The 16,780-nt window shown below is 42.6% G+C and overlaps 1 long non-coding RNA gene across 1 annotated transcript in view; it reads right to left on the bottom strand.

The window, feature by feature from the left end:
- LOC143695222 (uncharacterized) overlaps positions 1-15,781 on the bottom strand; it is a 49,140-nt gene extending 33,359 nt beyond the window's left edge. Inside the window, exons 1-5 of the long non-coding RNA XR_013184290.1 lie at positions 15,659-15,781; positions 14,518-14,573; positions 4,052-4,130; positions 2,552-2,594; positions 881-1,050 (exon numbers count right to left, since the gene is read on the bottom strand). This is a non-coding gene — a long non-coding RNA (uncharacterized LOC143695222). The remainder of the gene's footprint in view (positions 1-880; positions 1,051-2,551; positions 2,595-4,051; positions 4,131-14,517; positions 14,574-15,658) is intronic.
- Between the last annotated feature and the right edge of the window lie 999 nt (positions 15,782-16,780).

Below are 16,780 nucleotides of genomic sequence, written 5' to 3'. Positions count from 1 at the left end.
TGTGGTGATCCAGAAAATGAGGGAGGCTCTCCTCCCTCCCCCAGTTCCAACGAGCTACAATGGAGCAGAGTGGTTTCCAGAACTTTAGAGTCCCCAGGACTGTGGAATTATCAAAATAAAAGAGAAGCAATGGAACATGAGCCAATCCATTTATGTTCTGAGCAGAATTTTGAAAAAGTTTTTCATTTTCCTTTTTTAAAAAAAACAAGGTCACAAAGGTTTGCATCAAATTACAGAAACAAGGTTTTGTATGCTGAGTAATAACCACAGCAGCTGCTGGATTCTTCATGCCTCTCTTTAAATTAAGATAAAATAAATGCCTGATCTGAGTTTTTTGAGTAATTACAGACTTTAAGTAAAGATACTGATGAGTGTGGATGATTATTGTGCAGCCACAGGGGGCTCAGTGCACAGTCAGAGGTGGGAAAGGAATCCTGCAATGGTTGAAGGTGGAAAAGCCCTGCAAGGTCTTGGTCAGCACAGCCAGTGCCTGGCCCTGTCCCTGAGCCTCTCCAGGGATGGGGACCCTGGGCCAGGGCCTGGGCACCACTTCCAGCACAGAAACCTCTCCTGAGACCCAACCACAAAACCTGCCCTGAGACTTCTGGCCCAGGTGAGGAAAACTTCTGGCCCAGGTGAGGAAAACGTCCCCAGGGCTCGGAGAGGTCCTGGGAGGCCCCAGGGGGTTTTGAGGAGGCCAGGTCTGCTCTGGTGCTGCCAGTTTAGAGCACAGACACCGCATGGAAACACCTGGTGAACATTTCCTGCCAAACCCCTGAGCTGTGGAACAGCAGCAAAGAACCAAAAGACTCTCAAGGCATTGGAAGTGAGGGGAAAAAGAACCTAAAAGAACCAAAGTGGTGGAGAGTTGTGCACTCACCTCTGGCCCAGAGCTTGGAAAGAACCTGGGACTGCCACAGCACAGGGTGACACTGCTGTCACCCCCAGCAGGAATTGCAGCTGTGAGAGCCTTCCCTCTGCAGAATCTGCTGCTTCTCCACCTCCCAGCTGTTTTCTCTGTCACTGTGGGTGTTGCAGGAACTGCACAATCTGGTTTAAAGCATGGTAAAAGTCATTATCTCCCTATTGTAACTCCTATTTTCTTTGGTATTCTCTGTGAGGCTTCTGCAAACCCATGCCCTGCTTGGCTGCAGCACTGTGGAAATCACTGGTATATGCCTTGAAAGATTAACTTGTATTTCCTTGCATTTGCATGCAAATACTGATGAAGTGAGGAGCTCTGCTCAGTTTTGTACATCTGCACTTCTACAGGCATTTTTGCATTATGTCACACCACACTTCCACTGTAATCTTTGTTCCCCTTGTTATCTAATCAGGCTGCAGTTAATAACAATAACCAACCCCTCATGTCCTGCTCCCAGTGCTCTCCTGACCCCTCATGTGAAATGCCACATTTTGCATTTCTGCACCAAGCTCTCCCATAGCTGAATTCTGAACCTCAGAGCTTCATGCTGTATAAAATGTCATTCTTCAGGCTGGAATACATTCTGATAAAATACAGAGATTTCTCTTCCCCAAAATACATCCTTTTCTCCCAAATCCCACCAAAGTTTGCTGTAAATTATTCCCTTTGTGGTCACACAGCCTCTTTCAACACTCAGAAAAACCCTTGTTCAAACTAAGAATTAACTGTCTGCTCTTCTCTTCTCTCCCTGCATCTCACACCTGTGCACACAAACCCCACAGTCCTCCACACTTCTTTAAAACGAAACTGATTTTTCTCTATTTTGATGTGAGATATTTCAGGAGAAGAGTGCCTCCAAGAAAGCTGGCTGAAACTTCTTTCAAAAGATTTGCTTTCTCAAGACTGGATTTTCAGTTGGTGGATTTATATTTTTTTTTTCAGAATTGCTGGCACAGAAATGATCAGCTTGCCTTGCCTAGTTGAGCATGGTGAATATTGTCTCTTGGATAATTCTCCTGGGAAAAGATACAGGCATAATGAGACTTATTCATGTACATAAAGTATATGCAGTTAATATGGAGCCACAATTACCAGAAATTAAATTCTAAACGCTCCTGTAATAAAAGCACATCTATGAAAGCCTCAGAAAAGGCAGAAAGAGACCTCATAAAGGATAAGACAGGGATCTAATAATGGGAATAAAGGAGAGCTATTGGGGTATGGGAATTGGGATGCTCAGAAACCAAGGCTTGCACGGTTCTGCCTCAGCCCATTCCACACCCAGATTTTGTGTCTGCAGCCCCTGAGTGCCCCAAACACCTTCTGGGGCACCTGCAGAGCCCACTAAAGTCCATGTAGAATAAATTCCTAAACTACAGATACATTGAGAGTCTAAAGAAAGTTTTCTCTGGAAAACTTTCCACTTCTAAGAGCAGCACAAGGGGTTAAATATCAGACTGATCATGGTGCTTTCAGACACAGCCTGGAGAAGCCAGGGAACTGAAAATCTTCATTTTCCACCCATCTTTTCCCACTCTGTCGCTTTTTAATATTTCTTACCATTACGGAAAGTCTGAGATCTCTGCACCATTTTCATAAGAGAAAGCATTAAAATGAATGTTTTACCTTGAAAGTTCAGTGTGTCTCCACTGGGACTTCTGTTCCTCTGCTAAAGGATGTATTTTAATGTGTTAATAAAATCCAAACAATACAAATGTTTCCTTAATCTAGAACATTTGAAAAGATTATTAGAGAATGTTTTAACAGAGGTTTCCAGTTCTACCTTTCCCTGGCTGAACTAAAATCTAGACTCTAAAAATCTAATTATGAATATCATAATCATAAATTGACATTTCCATCATTTATCATTGAAGAACAAAGAATAAAGGTGGAGGGAAAACCCATACATTTTTCATGTGTCCATGTGTGTTAATGTCTTAATATGTAATATTAGAATATTCCAAGGTTGTGTATTGAGTACAGCTGTTAGAACTTGACTTCAATCAGGCCATAATTGGGGCAAAACATCCTTTTCCAAGTCACTTCCTGTGTCCTAAAAGTGATAAATTATAGAAGGATGGGAAAGCAGAACAAAAACAGGAAAGCTTCAGCAGGAGCTGCCAGCCACCCATTCCTCCACATTTCCATCAGAGCAGCTCATGGAGTGCTGATATGGAATTCAGAGCTGAAGCTCAGATTTAAAAGAGGTCACACACCCCATGACAGATTTCTTGTAGAACAATTTTGATAATTTATTCATCAAGATGGTATCAGCTAGGATATGGCAGTGGGGAAGGGAAGCAGAAACAGGGCAGGATGAGGAGGGATGTGGGAGAGTCAGAATGTGGAATATGCTGTGCAGTTGTCAGAACAGGAGGAAAACACTACTAATAAAACAAAATTAAAAATGAGAATTAAAAGTAGATTAAACAATGTAGTAAAGGAACCTAATATATAATGTCAGGTCTGTATAGTAATTATAGTGTCAAAACCAGGAGTGGAAGCAGAAAGCTCTGCAGTTGGAAAAGTAATACAAAAAATAAAGAATAAAGTGAACTATAACGCTGTGATTGAAGGGTACACAATAATAAGCACAAAATGAAGGAGACCATAACATACATTTAGGACAAAAGCACTTGAGAAAATCTTCAGTGATTCAGAGGCAGGAAAAGGAAAAATGTCATGTCCTTTACATGAAAGTGTTGAATGAAATATCAAATGAGAGGATTATGCAGTAAAAAGATATTTGCAGGAGCTAAAGAAAGATGAGGAATGAAGATAAGTAATGAGTTGTGTATAAATAAGTGACAAATTAATCGGATTCTATTACAAACCAGGAAACTGAACAATACTCAGAAGTAAACAGAAATACAGGGGGTAATAATAAACAATAAACAATACAGGGTATTGTTAGCAGAGAGAAAATTCTTAGGGTCACAAAGAATTAAAGAGCTACTAAAAATTAAATATGGTGCCATTGTCTGCAGAAACAACAAGTTAATTACAGACTGACAAAAATGGTGGCATTGTAGTTTTGCTGTACTTCATCTCCCCAGTTAGTAAATTGGGTAAAATAAATTAGTAAAATAAATTCTTGTGGCTTTCAAGAACAACTCCCTGGCTTACCTTCAGTTGGTCATGATGAGTTCAGCTCCCAGGCAGGCTCAAGGTGAGTATGGGGAGCCAGGATTGTGCAGCTTAATTCCTAGAGAAATTGCATCAAAAGTAGTTAAATGTGACTGTTACCCACTCGAGTTCTCTATAAAATTAATCTGTTAAATATCTGTTGAATACAGATTGAAAACTCCTGAGTGGTGTTTGGTTTTCAGGTGGAAAATAAAAGAAGGATGTAAGTTTGAGAAAAAACTTTTTTTTTTCTTTTCAGAAATTGGCCACTTACAACAAAGGCTCAATCACTTCTAAGTCCCAGGATGGAAATTGATTCTGCTTCTGCCTGGGTGGGTTTCAACAGCCATCAAGGGAAGACAGAAACGATTCAGCTCCAGTTCCTCGTGCCTCTCTCCCAGCTCTGCTGAGTTCATCACCCCTGACTGGAAGGTCTGGGAAGCAGCAAATGGGGAACTCCAGTTCTGGCACAAATTCTGGAAACGCTTGTGCTGTCACCAATCAAGCCCTGCAGAAACTCCCTTCACTGGGGCACCCCAATTAGGAAGGTGCTTAATTGAGTTAGCAGGTAAAGCAAGGGCTGAGGGCAGGAGCAGAGGTCAGAGCTCTGCCAGCCCTGCTGGTGGGCCAGGCTGTCCCCTGAGGTGGCAGCTCACGCCTTTCCTCCTGGCAGGGAATAGAAATCCTCCAGTTCTACTTAAAGGAAATGTTACAATTACCTAGAAAGAGAGAATAGATTCAAATGAAACTTTCTGACAGAAGACCAGTTGGTGCAGCTTTCCTTACCACAGGCGAGTAAACTCTTCATTAGCAAGGATGTGGTCTCTTTTTCCCCAAAATTAGCCTGCTCCTTAGCACCACATCCAGGGAAAAAAACTCTGTCTGTGCCTCTGGAGATGCACGGCAGGGAAACCAGGTCCTGACTCCCCAGCAGAGGCTCCAGCAGGGAATCCCTGCTCGATGCAGAGGTGCAGTAAATCTCAGGCAGGATTATAAGACCAGAAAGGAATTCCTTCATCCTGTGTTTTGCCTTGCCCAGCTGTCCATGCCTGCCTTTGGCAGATCCTTTCATCCCTTGCCCAGCCCCAAAGGGCCTGGTGAGCAGGGTTGTGCTGCAGGTCACACAGGCTAAAGGGAGAGCACCAGACACCACAGCCAGCAGAACTTCTCATTTGATCAGGGGAAAAATTCCCTCCAGGAGGAGGCAGAGGCTAAAGCAGTGTGTCTGCACACTGCCTGCTTGTATTGTGCAGCGGTATTAGCAGAAAACATGAAAGAAACAAAGGCACTTCTGAGCTGCAGGGATTGGGGCGGTGTAATTGCTCAAGGGACTGCTGGAGTCAGTGATCTAAATCACTCAGCACACTGGAGATTCCTGGGGAATTCCAGCCCAGGTGCTTCCACGCTTTTTGTTATTTGAAGTTTTGTACTGATAATGGGAAGGCGCTGTAAAGTTGGAGATGAGAGATGAAATCAGAACTCCTGTAAGAAATCAAAATGTGTAAGCTCTACTCTTTCTCAAAGACATACCTGAGTATCCTCAAATGAAATGAGCACACAACCAAACACAGCCCAGCTCTCTGGACAGTGATGTGAGGGACAGGATGGGCAGCTCTGTTTAGAGAGCAAGGTTTGGAGCACAGGGATCTGATGTCAGTGAGAGTTTGGGGATGATGACAGCTGTGATGGTTCACTCTGCTGGCACCCAGAGCGTCCCTGTGCCGGCAGAAAGAATCAGGGACACTCTGCAGGCAGCAGTGCCAGGGACTGTGTGGGTAGGGAAAGGAGAAATGTCTCACTTTGCACTTTATTGAACTTGCCAATCCATGCTCTGCCTCTCCCGTGGCACGGAGCTTTGCTGCAATCAGAGCCCCGGCCAAAAAGCAGCAGGAACAGAACCAGGGGGAGGCCAGGCTGCTGGGGCTGCACTTCCCTGCACTGAACCTCGGGGGTTTCTGCTGGGGTGGAATGGCCTGCAGGAATGGGGCTGCTCAGCTAAATGGACAATCCTCTGCTCCTCTGGCACCTCAGGGCTCGCCTGCCTTCCCAGCCTCCCAGAGTTTCGTGTCTGGGTGCACAGAAAATGAGAGCACATCAGGGAATGAGCTCCTGGAGTTCCCCTGCAAATATCAGCAATCGTGCATTCTCCACAAAACCAAAGATCCTCCTTGTTTCTGTGCAATCTGCTTTTTCAGTTAAAAAATTCCTCCTCTGGAAACAACCCCAGAAATCCATAACTGATCCTGTGAAATCTGTGCTTGCTGTTAGGAAATTGTTCTCCCAGGAACGAGTTCAGTGTTCTCTCACCACTGTATTCACCCAGATATTTTATATGCATAAAGGACCTAAAATATACGTGGATTGGTTTTTTTCTGAAATTGAAAAATATTTCATTTGCACTGAAACCAATCATCCTAAATAGCAGTGCAAATCAGTCATCCTGAATAACAGTGCAAAATAAGCTTATTTACTATTATATTAAGCAACAATTTTGCACCTTGTTGAGTAGGACTCCAGTTTTCATTTTTCCCTGACAGGTTGAAATTATTTTCTGGGTTGATAGACAAGAACTCACAAGAAGCCCTGTAATTTAAGTCATCTTTTTGGTTCTCCATTAAATATCCAGAATATGCATGTTGCTCTAACCTTTCAATAACTCACAACTCCAGCTGTAACAGGTCTCCAACATTCCCCTAAAATAATAATGACCAATAAGAAGAAAATACACATTGGCATCAAAATCAAAAGGATTGAAGATTCTTCAAAAGAATCCAAGATTCCCCAGACTTCTCAACTTCTAGGTCACCTGAAATCTTTTTCTAGGCTTTCAAAATAATCAAACTGCAAGCAAAGTGACTTTCTCTGTACTTTTTATCCATTTTTATCTATCGTTTTATAATACCTTCTCTGCTTCTTTATAGTAACTGTCAATAGATCTGTGCTCATACAGACATTTTATTGAATTAATGAGATTGTGGGGCTTTGGTGTGGAATGCTTGCAGTAATTAGATTTAATATAAGAATTCTCCCAGCTGATCAGGGCTGTGAAGGGCATCTTGTGATGAGGACCTACCCAAGAGCACCCTGGCAGGGCCTTGAGCTGCACACTCAGGCTCCCACAGACATCCAGGAGATCACTCTGGCTCCTCTGCAGCCTGCTTGTGAGCCCCTTGTTGCAAGAAGAAGAGACAGAAATAACTTGCATTTCTTATAAAAATATAAAAAATTATAAAAAATATAAAAATATAAAAAGTATTAAAAATTCCAAACTTTTCTATTTTTTTTTTTTTTTTTTTTTTTTTTTTTTTTTTTTTTTTTTTTTTTTGCTTACGGTGGCCTTCTCACCCAATTTAGCAAAGAGAATCGATCCAGATAAGACTTTTGGGATCACCACCAAAGAGTCTCCTCATCAGTAAATCCAGAGGACAGCTGGCACTTCATTGCTGCCAAATCCTCGCTGATTTTTACCTGGAACCTGCAGGGAGCCTTATCAATTGTGGCTATTGATGAGCTGCTGCTGGATCTTGAGGGGTTGAACGCTCAGGGCAGCACGAGCTGGGCAGCCTTGAGCTGTCCCTTGCCAGTGACACCAAGTGTCATTTATGGTATTAATGTCATTGCAGGGGCCTCTCCCTCTGCAGATCAATGCTGGAGTTTGGGGAATTGGGCTGCCCAATCAGGTGAAAAGAGGAGCATGATTATGGATGCCAGAAATGCTTTGATTGCTTCACTGCCATCAGTCACTCCTGTGCTGGAGTTTGAGACTGCATGGACTAGCTTGAGCAGTGTGAAACCAAATATTTAAACTCTTCCACTAATATTTATAGAAAAAAATGTCATTTTCTTCATAATATTGATTCATTTTCACCTATTTTTACATGTAGCATAAGTATCCCCAAAGCATGAAATTCCCAGATCTGTGTTCAGCTGTGGAGGTATCAAAATAGAAATGCTTTTCTTAGATCTCCAGTTGCTACTGACAGTGAGTCCTTTCAGCTACAGGGGAGGACACAGACAGGACTTCCAAAATAAGCTCTGAGTTTCCTCCTCACCAAGATCTGTGATTTTAAAGCACAGGTGAGAGTTCTGCTCAGTAGACTCTAATTTTGGCTTGTGAGATACAGAGATGCAAGCTGTGCTATGAGGCACCTAGTGAACAAAAACCCATCTCTAATGACAATGACAGTTACCCAGAAAAGGCAAATCACTCTCATGTATGCTGGAATGGGTGGATTAAAATTCCCCCAAATTCTGTTTATTTTAATGATGAAACAAGATTTGGAATTTTAAAAAACTAAACAAAACAAAGCAAAAAAAAAAAAAAAAAACAAAAAAAAACACCCAGCCAATCAACTTAAAAAAAAAAAGGCCAAGCAAAAAAAGCAAATCCAATAAATCTGTCTCCTTGGCTTCCTTTGGAACACAATAATAGCTATTTTTTCACAGAGGTATAGTGTTTACTAAGAAATCTGCTCCTAGGGTAAGCTGTTATTACTTCAGCAGTCTCCAGGCTCCAAAAGGAATGAAAATAGTTTCAAAAATGCAAGGCATCCCTGGAATGGAGGAAAGGCTGATGAATTTGTGCCGCTCACCACCTTGGTGGCTGTTTGCTTCTCATCAGCAGCTGAGGAGGCTCAGCAGCCCCGTGGAAGCAGGGCCAGGTGAGGCAGGAGAGGCAAGGCCGGGATGGGAACATCAATTATTCATCTGCAGTAATCTGTGGCCTGGCAAGAGCTGATGGATCCAATCTTGGCAGTGTTTTATGGTGAGTTAAGGAATCTACAAGGGAAAATTGGCAAAAATATTCGTTCCTGTTGTAGAAATAAGCCAAAGCTCTGCCTGGAAATCCACCCTCTCTGATAAGCTGAGGTCAACAAGCAGTGGTCAGCATCTCCCTAAAGCTGGAAAATGGAATGTTGAAGTCATGGCAAAGGTCAGATTGTGCAGGGGAAGCAGCTGAAGGAATGAAAGGCAGAGGCTGTGATTCACTGCAGGGTCTGGAGCATCCTGCAAGGTCCCAAAAAACAGGAGGGGACAGCACAGGTAAGGTGGGGCAAGAAACCACAGAATGCTCAGTAACAGGAGAACAGAGAGTGTGGGGCAAGAAACCACAGAATGCTCAGTAACAGGAGAACAGAGAGTGTGGGGCAAGAAACCACAGAATGCCCAGTAACAGGAGAACAGAGAGTGTGGGGCAAGAAACCACAGAATGCTCAGTAACAGGAGAACAGAGAGTGTGGGGCAAGAAAACAAAGAATGCCCAGTAACAGGAGAACAGAGAGTGTGGGGCAAGAAACCACAGAATGCCCAGTAACAGGAGAACAGAGAGTGTGGGGCAAGAAAACAAAGAACGCCCAGGCAGAAGAGAACAAAGAGCACTTGGTCAAGAACAAGGAGCAAGGACAATCCAGGCAGGGCAGGAGGGGTCTGACACAAGCCCCAGCCCCCCCAGCACAGCAAGGGCAGATTTCTTGGGGCACACTGAGAACAACACCCAGAGCTGCTGCTGTGACTTGAATTGGCCTCAACTGGTTTGAGCTGCAGCGGATCCCTGGAATCAGTTCTGGACATTCCCTGCGTTTCAGCTGAGCAGCAGCTCCAGCTCAGAGCTGAACCTCATCCCATCAGCAGCACAAACACAGCAAAGGCAGCCACTGCAGCTGTATTCTGGCTCTGTGCCTGCATCCTCAAAACTTGGCTACCACAGGAAGATTTTCCTAACAAATGGAATTTGTGCGTTGGTCAATGCACTTGGGAGCAGACAGAATTTCTGCTTCACCCACTGGAGCAGAAAGGAGCAAACCAATCTCAATTTTCTCTTTCTTTTCTGTGTCATAAGGCTAAAAATAGCACAAATACTGTTCATAATAAAAATCTGCATCTATTGATTTTGAGAGTGGTGTGATGGTAACTAAATTTAAAAGTTTCGTTCATAAACACCGACTTGACAAGTAAAGGAACAAATCTTTTTAAAGAAGAAATTAATCACTCTCATAATTGTAAAGTCTAATAAAATAAAACCTCATTTCACTGTTACTCCAACCCCTTATTACGAGCTACAATTTATACTATATTACAAATCCTCCTAAAGGTAATAAATTTGACACTGAAAAAATTAATATAAAATCTAATTACATTTAATTTGATTGAGTTAGAATGGATTTTTTTTTCCTGTAATCTTGTTTAATTCAAAACATTTGTAAAACACCAAAATTATTAATAAGGCCTAAAACCCCCACATCTAATGTTATAGACTTGAGTAAATGCCCACCTTCCTCTCCACCACAGGAGATGAGAATGGAAATCTCGTGTTCTGGGCCAAATTCTGCCACAGGCAGCCTCTGTCTCTGCTCTGCTGACCTCAGTCTGTGCTCTTGGGATCCACGGTTTTAAAGGCAGACAAGAAATAGGGCAGAGGGAGTGCAGAGTATTTCTACAAGTCGCTATTTCTCTGAAAATGCACAGGAATCTCACTGCTCTCTCTCTGCAAATGAACAAGAATCTCAGTGCCTGTCTCATCACATTTACCCTGAAAGAATTCCTGATTGGAAGGAGTGAAACCTTTTCCTTTTCAGCAGAGGAGTTTATTCTGGCATGAGCCTGGGCCAGGGTTCCACCCATTGCTGGTACCCCTGATCCTGATTTATATGGAACGGGCCAGTCATGCCCATGACAGTCTCACTGCCCAGCAAAGGAGTTAAATCTTCCACCTGATGGAGGAAATCTGCTTTAAACCAGCTCCTCTTGTGTGTTTTTCACGGGGTGTAATTTAAATGAACTGAAAACCCCGGGTACTCAAAACTCAACGCTTTCAACGGGAGGAACTTTTTCAATGCTGTTTTTCCTCTCCTTTTCAAAACTGATGTTTCTCTCTTTTTCAATGCTGTTTTTCCTCTCTTTTTCAATGCTGTTTTTCCTCTCCTTTTCAATGCTGTTTTTCCTCCCTTTTCCCCAGGAAGCAGGCCCTGGGAGCTCTCTGCTGGTGTCTCTCCAAGCAGGCTCTGCAGAGATGTGCTGCTCCCTTCTTGCCGCGCTTCGCCAACCGCGCCTTCCAGCTCCGCCAGGGGAAGGAACTTTCCCCGTGCCAGAACCTCCTGCACAGGTGCCAGCAGTGGATGAGAGGGCAAAAAACCCCCAGCCCTTGCTGCTGAGCTCCAGGCAGCTTTTCCAGCTGCCAATTCCTCCACCCTGTGTAGGTCTGGGGGTTTGTTTGCTGTGGATGAACAATTGGGTGACGCATCTTGGACGTCTCCAAGATTGGGTGACGCATCTTGGACAGAACTTCCTGAGCAAAGCTCCCCTTCCCTTGCCTTTCTTCCCATCTTTGTGCACTGCAGAACTGGCTGGAAAACATCCCCACAAGCCAGGAATTAAAAGAAAAGAAAATTTCAAAGAAAATTTCACTCTGAGAGGAGCAGCCGCCACTTACACACCGTGTATAAAAACGACTTCTACGCAGAAAATATTTAGGCAGATTTTTAAAATTAGCACCTTAGGCTTTCTCAAAGATTGATTCACTTCAGTGACTCAGTATATCATGGTTTTCACTGGATTTTTTTCTGTGCTGTGAAATAAGCTTGGTTTATGTAGCAAAAACATTATGATTTCACATTTAGCAGCATAGAAATTGCCTTCTGTTCAAATTCATGCTTCTCTGTAAGGCTCCAATACCTTCCAGTGAGCAGGAGTTTATTATCAGAACACAAAAATCCATTCTGTGAGCAAACTGAGCCTTGCCACCACAAGCTGGGACGAGTTTGTATTGACAAGATGTCAGAACCTAAAGAAATTTTAGGTTTGCATTTGGTGCTTACTGAATCAAATTGTGACAATCAGCGGAGATCATGTCTAAATGATCTGACACAGCTTTGTTCAGTGATTATTAGAATTTTGCAATTTGGATTTATATGTGAGCAACCTCCAGGAAACCAAAGTCTTAAAGTACTTGCACAAAAAAACCTCAATACCATTGCTCAAGGTATTGTTTGTTCTGCATACGAAATTAAATTCTGAATGTGTTAGCAAGGTTATATCACATACTGATTGAATTTATTGGCAAAATGGAAAAATTCCAGCTAATATTTACTTTGGGTTAGAATGGAATTCAGTATCAGTTTTGCATTTTGAATAAAATTGATGGAAATCTGAGAGAAATCTCAAAATCTTAACAATGTGGAGCTATTAAAACGTTTCCATATTAATATTCAAGAGATAATTCAATAATATTCAAATAAATCACAAAACCATAAAAAAGCAGACAGAAAGCTGGATGAAACAAAATACCTTCTGAAAAGCAAATATTTAAACACTATCAACATTCAAATAAAAATATAAATATCTACAGCATTTGCCTTAGCTTGATTTGGTTAGTTAAAAAAATGAGCATTCCTGTTTTCGGGGAATTGCTTTTTCTGTAAAGGACTTGGCTTTTTAGAAAAAGTTTTGAACAGTTCTGTGCACAAGATTGAAGTTGTGTCCATATATTTGTGGTTACAACTGTGATACATGTATATAAAATTGTGAATTCTATCATATTCCAGTCAGATATGGAATCTTAACCTATATTATTAAAAATAACTCTGTCCTGAGGTTCCCCTCTTTGGATGACATTTGTATAGTTATTATTTAACATGATTTCAGTTTTAAGAATGGCCTCCAAACCTTCTGCTTCACTGTCATGAATGAAAAGAGCCCTAAACCATGTCAGCTGATGCATGCTCAAAAGAAAGTTTGTTCTTTGTAATCTTTCAGACAAAAGGTAAAATTCAAATGGCGTTTTCCAGCAACACAAACCCATTTCAGACTCTGGGAATCCTTCCAGAAAACATGGACCATATCTTCCTGCCCATTAAAAATAACATCCTATTTCCACAGATTTCAGAGGCAGCAGAGTCATTTATTACAAGGGAAGCTAAATATAAAGCTTGTGCTGAGCTCCCTTCATTAAATCTGCATCGTGGAGGTAAAGCTGGAGCTTGGGAGCCCAAACCCTGCAGCAGGGTCCCTGTCTGGGGGTCCCTGTCCCTGTCTGGGGGTGCAGAGGGAGCTCCCCCTGCCATTTGTTCCTCTGTGTCACCACTCAGTGATGAGCAGCTCCCTCAGCACCTTCCCACAGGGAGATTTGAGCATCCAGACATTCAAAAACAGATGGGAAGGGGGAGAGGCAAAAGCCTCAGTGTGACCAAAATAGTGATTTTTTTTTTTTTCCTTAGGAGTTTGAAGAGCTCTGAACAATCCCTCTCCAGGTCTGACCTAATGGGCTTGAAATGATCCCCAGCACCAGGCAGGGAAATAAACACATTTTGGGCTGCATGTTGGAATGCACAGCGAGGGGCTGGGACGCTCTGAGGAGAAATATCACAGCCTGAATGAGTTTGCATTTGAGGTTTTATTTATTTGCAATGTAACCTTTACATATTGCAAACTCTTCTGGAGGTGGCAAGCAGCTCGCTTAAGATGTTTCTTTTAATTGAAAGAAAAAAGCCTTAAACCAAATACCAGCAAAGTGAATTCTCTGATTTATTTGCAATAATGCTCTCACAGCATAGAAGGGCTGTAAAGAATGTGCTGCTCTTCCCAACTCATAATCTTTCACAATATTTAAATGTTGTTTAACAACAAGCAAATAAAAGGAACATTTAATATGAAAGCAGCTACTGAACTGATAAACATGGTTCTGTAATTGAAGAATAATTTAACTGTTCTTTTTATTTGTCCATTTTCTCATCTACAGCACGATGGCATTATGACCATCTTCAGTAGGGTGGGAAATGGGAAAATGCAGCACAAGTGCATGAAAATTAAAATAATTATCATGCACATGCTCTCTCTGCCATTCCTGTACAAACCACATCCATTTTTGCTGTGTGCTGGCATTTATTTAGTGCTGAATTTGCACAAGTGGCCATTGCTAAAGTTCATCCTTTGCAGCATCCAAGCTTACTGATTGCCAGAGAGGTAAATGCAATAGTTTGACAAATCCCCCCAAACTGCTTAAAGAGTCCACTCAGCAATGCCTGACCATTGCTTCAATGCCAGTTTTGGATGTTTGCAAAAAAAGCACCACGACCAGGGAGTGTCTCACTGCTTCCTCCCAACTGCAATGGCATTCTATTTAAAAAAATTACATCAGCATCCATCTTTAAAGCATCAGTCCCCGGCTTGATCTTTAATTTGATTAGTTTGAAATCCCCAAGGTTTAAACTGAATCCTGTACTTTTGCAAAAACAAAGCACTGCCTGATTGCTGTATTAAACACAGATGCTGCTGACTTGCACAAAGATCCTGAAGTCACATTTTGTTTCCCTTGTTCAAAAAATTAGTGTGATCTTTAAACAGCTGCTTTGTTGAGTCCACAGGTAGCTGCACTTTATTTGGAGAGAAAAAAATTCTATATATAGCATCCATATGTTTCCTTCCTTTCAAAGGCTTGGTGGGAATTAGGTAAGCAAAGAAAAAAATCCTACCTCAAACTGCAATGTATAGGGCAGGCTGTGCTTCTGTCGAGATGCCAGAAGGAATTCTGTGAAGACAAGAATATAAGAATATTGTCAAGTCCAATTGCAGCACGAAGGTGGTAACTGGGGTCAGAAGTCTTTCCATTTACTTGGCATTAAAGCCAACAGCATTTGGCCAAGATTAAATCCTGACACCTGGGGAAGAACCTGCAATATTGGGGCCTTCAGGGGGGAGTTCAGCTTCCCAGGGTGCTCCCAGGTGAGCAGAGAAAATGTAGTAATGAATTGAAGTTAGACTTTTACCTGGTTCACATCTGAATTACAAAAATAACAATAGCTCCTGGACTGTGAACAACAAGCATTTGAAGAAATGGGGTCAGGAATCTCATCATCCTGAGTTAGAGCTCACCTTCTGTGTTTTGCTCAGCACATGCTGCCAGATAGTATTTATTTCATTCTTGCATGAGTACAAAAGGGGCTCCTATCAAATCCCTGCACTTCAACTTTCAGCTCCTACAGCATTTGATTTCATTGCTTGCATTGCTCCTTTGCAATTTTTGCTTGATTTGATTCTTGTATTTGTGCCTTGTCAGAATACTACAAAAATCTCTCCAGTTTGTGATGCGGGCAAGAAACACTTTGATGCCTGTGATGTTCAATCCCAGCTTAATTTGTAAGTGATAAACTGGAAGGTTTAATCTCAGGGCCCACATGGCACATCTCAGAACCAGATCACGCTTTGGCAGGAGAGGCAGGCTGGGCTTAGCAAAGCCCTGGATTGACAGACTGCAGTGGGTCTGGGGTGCTCCTGGGGAAAGCTGATTCATCTTTTATCATGGTGCAAATATTCATGCTTCACTTATCTCACATGGAAAAACAGCATTTTCAAATCAAAGGATTCTTATGGACAGCTATGAAATCAGATTTTTCCTGGAGTCACTGCTCTGTGTGTAAGGTTTGTTTTTACCTGAGCCAGTGCTCTAAAGAACAGGGACTGTGTCTAGCCAGCTTTTCTGGGTCCCAGAGGTGTGAAAACAGAATAGGGAGAGGTGGGTGCACACTTCCATGTTATATTAATACAACATAACAATATTAATAATTATTAATATATTAAAATATACACAGCGTTAGTAACCTAACGCATCCTCACCATCAGCAGGTTCCACTGCAGACAAACTCCTCAGTGCTCTTTGTTGCCTTCACCAGGAGGTCAAGAGAACAGAAATTCTTTAATTGCAGCTCTTCAGACAGATGGGTTCAAAGGCAGGACAGCTGGAAAGGGAGACAGTGCAAGATCTGGTCTGATCAATATAAACCAGAAAGTGCCAGTGTGAAATAACTTTAAAGTTAAGAGAAATGTATTTTAATAGATCTTTTTTCCTGTGTCTTTTGTACAAGGAATGAGGGGTTGTATGAAAAGGGTGTGAGAACTCAGCAGAGTCACAGAGCCTGACTCATCTCCGGGCAGGGCTCCCTGGTGCTGCTGGGCAGCCCTGCCACACCAGCCAGGAGCAGGAGAGCTCCCACTCCCCTCTGGGGGCTGCCACCATCCCAGTGCCAGCAGCCTCCACCTGCTCTGATACGGGATTGAAACCGGGGCTGATGTTTGTACAACATTTTACACTCCAGTTCTAACCTTTGCTCCCGTCCTGTGGCACGTTCAGCACCTCACTCTGCTCTGCAGAGACTGAATTTTATCCTCTTCTTTTTCCTCCCAGCCTTTCCTTCCACTTCCTGCTGGATGAAATGTGATGTTGCCTTGGTGCTGCCTTGAAGCTGTGTCCAGCCACTGCAGAGCTTGCAGGGATTCTGCTCCAGCAGCTGCTCAGCCTGGCACAAAGGCACTCGCTGATGGGATTTTTCACTGCTTCTCACACCACAACAGCTCTGGGGAAGGAGATGGAAAAAAGTTATTCCCATGGAAGGTGAAGCAGTGACTGGCTGGCAGAAGCTGCCTCTGTGGATAATGATCATCTCTGGTATTTCTTCATCATTCCTGGAGAGCACAGCTATCAATCCATGCCTAATCTAGACAATGTATTTCTCCCATAAAGTCCCCATATAGCAGGAAATGACAACTGCAAAAGCTGATTTATCCAAGCTGCTCTGCTAGCTCCTATTCCATGGCAGAACAGATAATATGCTGACAGACAGACAGCTTAAGGCTGAGCTCTCACTTGATCTCATTATGTGCCAACTGATGCAAGTTAGGAACTGAAGTAGTAAATTGTCGTGTAGCAAACAAAACTTTTGTAACAGCTCATAGAAATAG

The sequence above is a fragment of the Agelaius phoeniceus genome, chromosome 14, assembly GCF_051311805.1.
Source record: "Agelaius phoeniceus isolate bAgePho1 chromosome 14, bAgePho1.hap1, whole genome shotgun sequence".
NCBI classification, from domain to species: domain Eukaryota; kingdom Metazoa; phylum Chordata; class Aves; order Passeriformes; family Icteridae; genus Agelaius; species Agelaius phoeniceus.
The sequence above is the reverse complement of the archived record's forward strand: the minus strand, read 5'-3'. Positions and strand labels throughout refer to the sequence as shown.